The sequence below is a fragment of the Seriola dumerili genome, unplaced genomic scaffold, assembly GCF_002260705.1.
Source record: "Seriola dumerili isolate Sdu_G_001 unplaced genomic scaffold, Sdu_1.0 BDQW01007100.1, whole genome shotgun sequence".
Classification (NCBI taxonomy): domain Eukaryota; kingdom Metazoa; phylum Chordata; class Actinopteri; order Carangiformes; family Carangidae; genus Seriola; species Seriola dumerili.
The window spans coordinates 1,208-7,245 of record NW_019181355.1 but is presented as its reverse complement, the minus strand read 5'-3'; the positions used below and the strand labels follow the sequence as shown (position 1 = coordinate 7,245).

The window sequence follows — 6,038 nt, the reverse complement described above, 5'->3', positions numbered from 1 at the left end:
CTAGATGTCACTCAACTGGCATCACATCACTTTATTTCTCCACTGTCTCACTATGTGCTCACAGCAGTGTTGTGGTGTTGTGTGTGTGTGCATATATAGTTTATATATGTATATACTATATTATATATATATATAATACAGTTTTAAGTCTTGGTAACTTCTGGGTCTCTGACACATAGAAGAGTCAGAACAATCACAAACACATTATGAACAGAACATGATGAAAGTTTATTTTGCATTGTAACAGTTTTCATCAGTAGTGAGATAAGATATAAAATATATATATAAAAAAATAATTTTAAGATATAAAAACAATGATAATAATGATAACAAAGTGCAGCTCTCTTCTCTTTGACACTGACATTTGTTATTAATACTGTAATGATTCATTTAAACACAAACTCACAATAACTTGAATATAATCTGGAACAGAAATATTCCCTTCATGACAGTTAAATCTTCTGACACTTAAACTAGAAGATGTTGGAGGGAGAGTCTCTCAGGTTTGATGACTCAGGTCTTGAACCAGAGCTCTGACTCTTTCTCACAGTAAAGAGGGTCTGACCCAGTGTTGGTCCCCTCTCTCTGTTTCCATGGAGACAGTGAGAGAGGTGAAAGGTCAGAGGTCAGACTGGGTGTGCAGGGAAAAGCAGCCTCATGGACCAACAGGGTGAAAGGTTGTGCTTCAGATCTGGTTCAGACTGCTCCACGTTTAATGGAGGCTTCAGGTGTTCTAGCAGGATGACATCATCATCCTCCGGTCCAGTAACGATTGACCGAAATGAACCAATCATCTGAGGCTGACCTGGAAAATGGAGGGAAAATTAAAACTTATGAAAAGTGAGTGAAGTCTGGAATTTGATTTGCTGTTATTTTCATCCCAGATTAATCTGATGATATTTTCTTGATTGATCGTTTGGTCTAAAAAATTGGTCAAATAAATGCTGATAAAGCCGAGATAAATGTCTTTAAATTGTTTGTATGGTAAAACAAACTGTCCCAGGCTCAGAGACATTCAGTCCATTATCACATGACACAAAGAAAAGCAGGAAAACTTTACAACTGAGAAGCTGGAGGTAAATGTTTGTTATTTGTGCTTGAAAAAAAGACTTTAGTTGATTATTTTCTGTCAATTAATTGTTTCAGCTTCATTTCCAGCCAAAAATTAGAGACTGTAATTTTTGAATAATCATTTTGACAAAAACCTTTTGAGTGACACCAACAAAAGAGGAAGAAGAGGTCAGGAGCTGCTTGAACAACAAGTGGATAAACAGCATGACAATGTTGATGTATATTGTGTGATCACATATCAATAATATATAACCCTGCTGTGAGCATCAAAGACTGGTTGTATTAATTGGTCTTGATGCTTTTGTTAATAATTCACATGGTAAATGTAAATAACTGTTATTTCCATTATGATTAAACTGACTACACAAGGCTAGAGAGAATATTAAAGACCCTTCACATTAAAAAAAAAAAAAAAAAAAAAAAAAAAAAAAAAAGGGGCGTCGTGTGGCGTGGTGGTCTGGGCGGGCGCCCCGTGTGTGGGGGCTGCAGTCCTCGCTGCAGTCGGCCCCGGTTCGGGTCCCGCATCGGACGGCCCTTCGCTGCATGTCATTCCCCCTCTCTCTGCCTCCCCGTTTCCTGTCTCTCTCCACTGTGCTGTCCAATAAAGGCATAAAAAGCCCAAAAATATATATATAAAAAAAAAAAGAAAAAGACCCTTCACATTAAAGTCAAGACTCGTTGAAGACTTCAGGCGCGAAAATTTACGAGCTAACAGTAGCCTAGCAAACAAGCTAACTGTTGACGTTGATTAGGTTTAACGGCTTCAACAGCTTTATATTCAGTACACTAATATCTCTCGTGTCTATAGCAAATAAACGTCCAACAACCCGCTTATAAAAACAGAAAAAAGAGACTCATCACGTTTCAGAGTTTTCTTCAGTATTAAAGTATTTATACGGTGTTAACGTGTCTGTTTACCTTCAACAGGTGAGCAGGAGAGGAAAGCCAAGAGGAGGATGAAAATCCAGAGAGAAGTTTAATCCAGGTTCCTTTGTGACCGGACGATAAGAGACTCATAGACTGAAGGAGAGGAGACTGACGGCACTCGCTGCACGTTCTACGTGATGACGTCGCCCTGCGTGTGTCACGTCCGTGGACGTATCCCATGCTAACAGGGTAAACGAAAGTGTTAGCATTTAGCTTTAACCACCACTCATCCACAGCGCAGCCTCACAGAGCTGTTAGCATGGCTGTCACAAGATGGCGCCAGAGCTAAACTCTGAGAGAGAGGATATAGTTATTGATATTAAAGCTAAAAGCGGAAGTCTGTTCCAGAAACACTTGACCACTCCTCTGTCATCAGACTGGATCACTGTAACACTCAGCAGGTAAAATCCCTTCTGATAAACGGTCAGCAGGGGGAGCTGTTGGTCTGAGCCTCAGTCATTAACTCACCTGTATTGATGTTACTGGGTCTTTTCTTCCTCTGCTGAGGGTGAACATGTAGATGAGTGTCTTTCACAGACACTAGAAAGTAACTTATAAAGAAGGTGAAGTTTACAGGTTTCCTTAATGTTACTTTCACACTGTCAGTTATAATAATTTATAACTTCCAGCTTCTAATGATTTTCTCTCTTCTCAGCTCATGAGTTTACATTATTTATTTGTATCTTCATGTATTTCCCTGTCAGAGTATTACCGACCGCGCTCCGACCAACCTGCCACCAACCAACCATCAAGAAGAAGAACTGGTTGTCGTACCATGGTTTGTAGCTCCTGCAGTTTCTTGTTGCAAAACATCTCTGATGTTTATTTCAACTTAATTCTTGGAAACTTCTGGGTCTCTGACATTAAGACTCTCACACAGAGAAGAAACAAACTTCTCTCATATAAATAGAGATTTATTTACATTATAAACTCTACAAGCACAAATGTAATTTATGACAAGGTGAAGGTGCCCTCTCTCCGTTTGCATGGAGACAGTGAGGGACACGAAGGGTCAGAGGTCATCCTGGATGTCAGAGAAAAGGAGGATTGAGGAAGGAGGAGGAACAACGGGGTGAAAGGAAGCAGAGACAGAGCAACTTTGCTTTCTGACAAACTGATCTTTTCTGTCCTGGAATAAAGGTTTACTGTGTTATCGGGAGTTTTAGTGGCAAAATGGCTTGAGGTAGAGCAGAGATGGACCAGTAGAGCTGCTCCTACTGCTGCTGCTGTTAATACTACTACCACTGCTGCTGCTGCTGCTGCTGCTGTCAGTCCCAGTCCAGCGTAGAAGACAATCCTTCCTCGACTCTCTGGTTCTGGTCTCTCAGTTGGTCTCTGAGTTTCAGGCTGATCAACAGCTGCTGTAAAGAACATAAACATTTTGATTTATCTGAAAAGGAAATATGTGTCGGTGAAAAGTAGCCTACTAAAATGCTTTTATGGAGAGAAGTAATTGGGAAAAAATATATATGTGGATCAGTCTGTCCATGACTTCGGTCCAGACTAAAACATCTCAGCAGCTGCTGGATGGATCCAGATGAAATTTTGCATTTGCTGTGTTTAGCATGCTAACACGCTAAACTGATGTGTTAGCATTTAGCTTTAAGCTTGAGTACAGCCTCACAGAGCTGCTAGCATGGCAGCAGAGTCTTGTTTTACTGCTAATTCACTCACCAGAGACGTTGAGTCGACATTTGCCAAAGTTTGCTAAATAATTTGCGTTGACTTCACAGCAGTACAGTCCTGAGTCCTCAGTCCTCAGTCTGGACACATGAAGTCTGATTCGTCCTTCTCTGAGGACGTCTTTGTCACACTGGACTCGTCCTGAAAACTGTTTATTCTGAGACTCTGGGACCTCAACACCCTCATGTAGATGATACAGGACTTTTGAGGCTTTTAGATCATCAGTAAACTTCTCACATAGAATAGAAAGGAAGTCAGGTGGAGTGTGAGGTTTGGTTGTGAAGCTCCACTCCAGTGTGATGTTGTGGTTCTCCTCTGCCTGATAGGAGCTCTGTGTCACATTCACTACAAATGTTCCTGTTGAGGAGACAGAGAGGGAAAGTGAGGAGCAGACTAACTGAGGACTTGTATCAGTTTCTAGATAATAAAGTGAAGGAGTAAACTAACCACAGACACAGGAGGTCAGTGTGAGGAGCAGCAGGATGCAGCAGATCATCTTCTCCCTGTGAGAGGAGACAGAGCTGAAGAGTCACAAACACATGAGACCAAAGAAGGAAAATCTACAGTCTGACTTCATTCAGTCAGTACGATGCTGCTTCCTCTTTATGATCCTGATCATTACAAACAGCTGATCAGAGGACGGACACCGAGCCTCCATGACGATGTCAGAGACAATGTGAGCTACAGTCACTGTGATGTCACGTTTGTTTTGACGTCTCACATTTAGAGAGAGAAACTTCATGAGCTGCAGTCATGTGTTTCTGCCACAAGATGGCGCCAGAGTTAAAGTCTCCAATCCTGAATACACTTGTCTCAGCTCTCAGCTCTCTGCTGAACAGGACTCACTGCAGTGTAAGAGTTTTATAATGATCTGTCTCTCACTACAATGATCACGTCTGTTCAAAACTTATTGTCTAATTCAGGTTCAATGTGGTCTGATGTTGTTTCACAGACAAACTGAGACAAAGAACAGAGAACTGGATTCAAGCTGCTAGACGACTCCACATCGCCCCCCACAGTCTGTCAGCAGAACTGCAGCTCAGAGAAAAACAGCTGTTTTCTGTTTTCATAGAAAACAAAGGTTTGTGTGACATTATCTCTGCTTTAGAGCTGTAAAAGGTTCATTATCATTATTTACATGAACTTTTACTTTACCTGTGACGTCGCCTCTCTCTTTACATCAGACTCGGTGCAGCAGCTCTGTCCTGTCTGAAATCTGTGTTTCTAAGGACGACAATTACAGCTCATTAAAGTCACGATGAATGGGTCTGATTCTCTCTGTTTTAAAGTCGATCAAATAAAGATTAATACAAATTTTAATTATTTAAATCATGAAGAATCATGAAGTGACACAAAATCATTTGGTTTAACATTTAGCTTCATTCACTAAAAGAGTCTGAAGACGTCACTCCTGGAAAATCAAAGAAACAAGTTTCCTCACAGACAATTGTCTGTGAGGAAACTTCTGTGAAGGTTAAACCTTCACAGAAGGTTAACAGAAGGTTAAACCTTCACAGAAGGACAGAATCAACCAAGTTGTAATTACTGATCTCCACAGAGAGAAACAAACAACTATTAACACACTGTATCTCAGAAAGTGTAACACCTTTACACCAGGATCAATGTAACAACGATCACAACTTACTGCTCTGGAGGAATATGTCTGTCACGTCTTTTCTCACGTTGAGAGGAGAATGTGTTTAATGGAGCTTTTACACTTCTGTAGGAAATGAACAGGTGAGCACGTCCTCCACATACCTGGGTATAAATAGTGTATGAATCAGAGCCATGAAATGCTGCTCTGATCCTCCCGTAGTTCTTTAAGACTTGGCCTGCAGACCTCACAAACTGGTTTGACAAAGTGAAGTTAAAGTTTTACCACAACAACCACCTTCCCTCAGGTCACATTCTGTCAGAGCTGATGGGATAGGTAAAGATAAACAGCAGATACTTATTGAAATGACTGCATCATCATAATGTCATCATATCATATTCTTACACAGAACATCGTTTAAAATACCAGGAAATATATCTGACAGGAAATATATCAGATATAATTTCCCCAGCATGTTCCAACATCGGCAAACAGCAACTGATTGGTGAAATTCAATGAACATGCTACGGCAAGGGGGAGCCAGGACGACAGGTCAGAGAGGAGATGTCATCATCATCCCCGCTCAAAAGTAGCTGTTCATGATGAACTGTCTGAGTCCTACAATATAGTCTGAGAACACCTATATACCTAGGTATGCAGGTATCGTTTCCCAGAATCACAGTGATCACATTCCACCAACATGGAATGTGATACTCAGGTCTCACAGGTAATGTCACTGTGGTTTCATCGTCTCCTGCAAAAC

General features: G+C 40.9%; 1 long non-coding RNA gene across 1 annotated transcript; it reads right to left on the bottom strand.

Annotated features, from left to right (window-relative positions):
- Nucleotides 1-3,933: 3,933 nt before the first annotated feature.
- Nucleotides 3,934-5,339, bottom strand: LOC111239974. Its single transcript, XR_002665896.1, has 4 exons — nt 5,327-5,339; nt 4,837-4,905; nt 4,129-4,184; nt 3,934-4,038 (listed from the first exon to the last, which is right to left on the bottom strand). It is a non-coding gene; the product is annotated as an uncharacterized LOC111239974 (long non-coding RNA).
- Nucleotides 5,340-6,038: the final 699 nt, after the last annotated feature.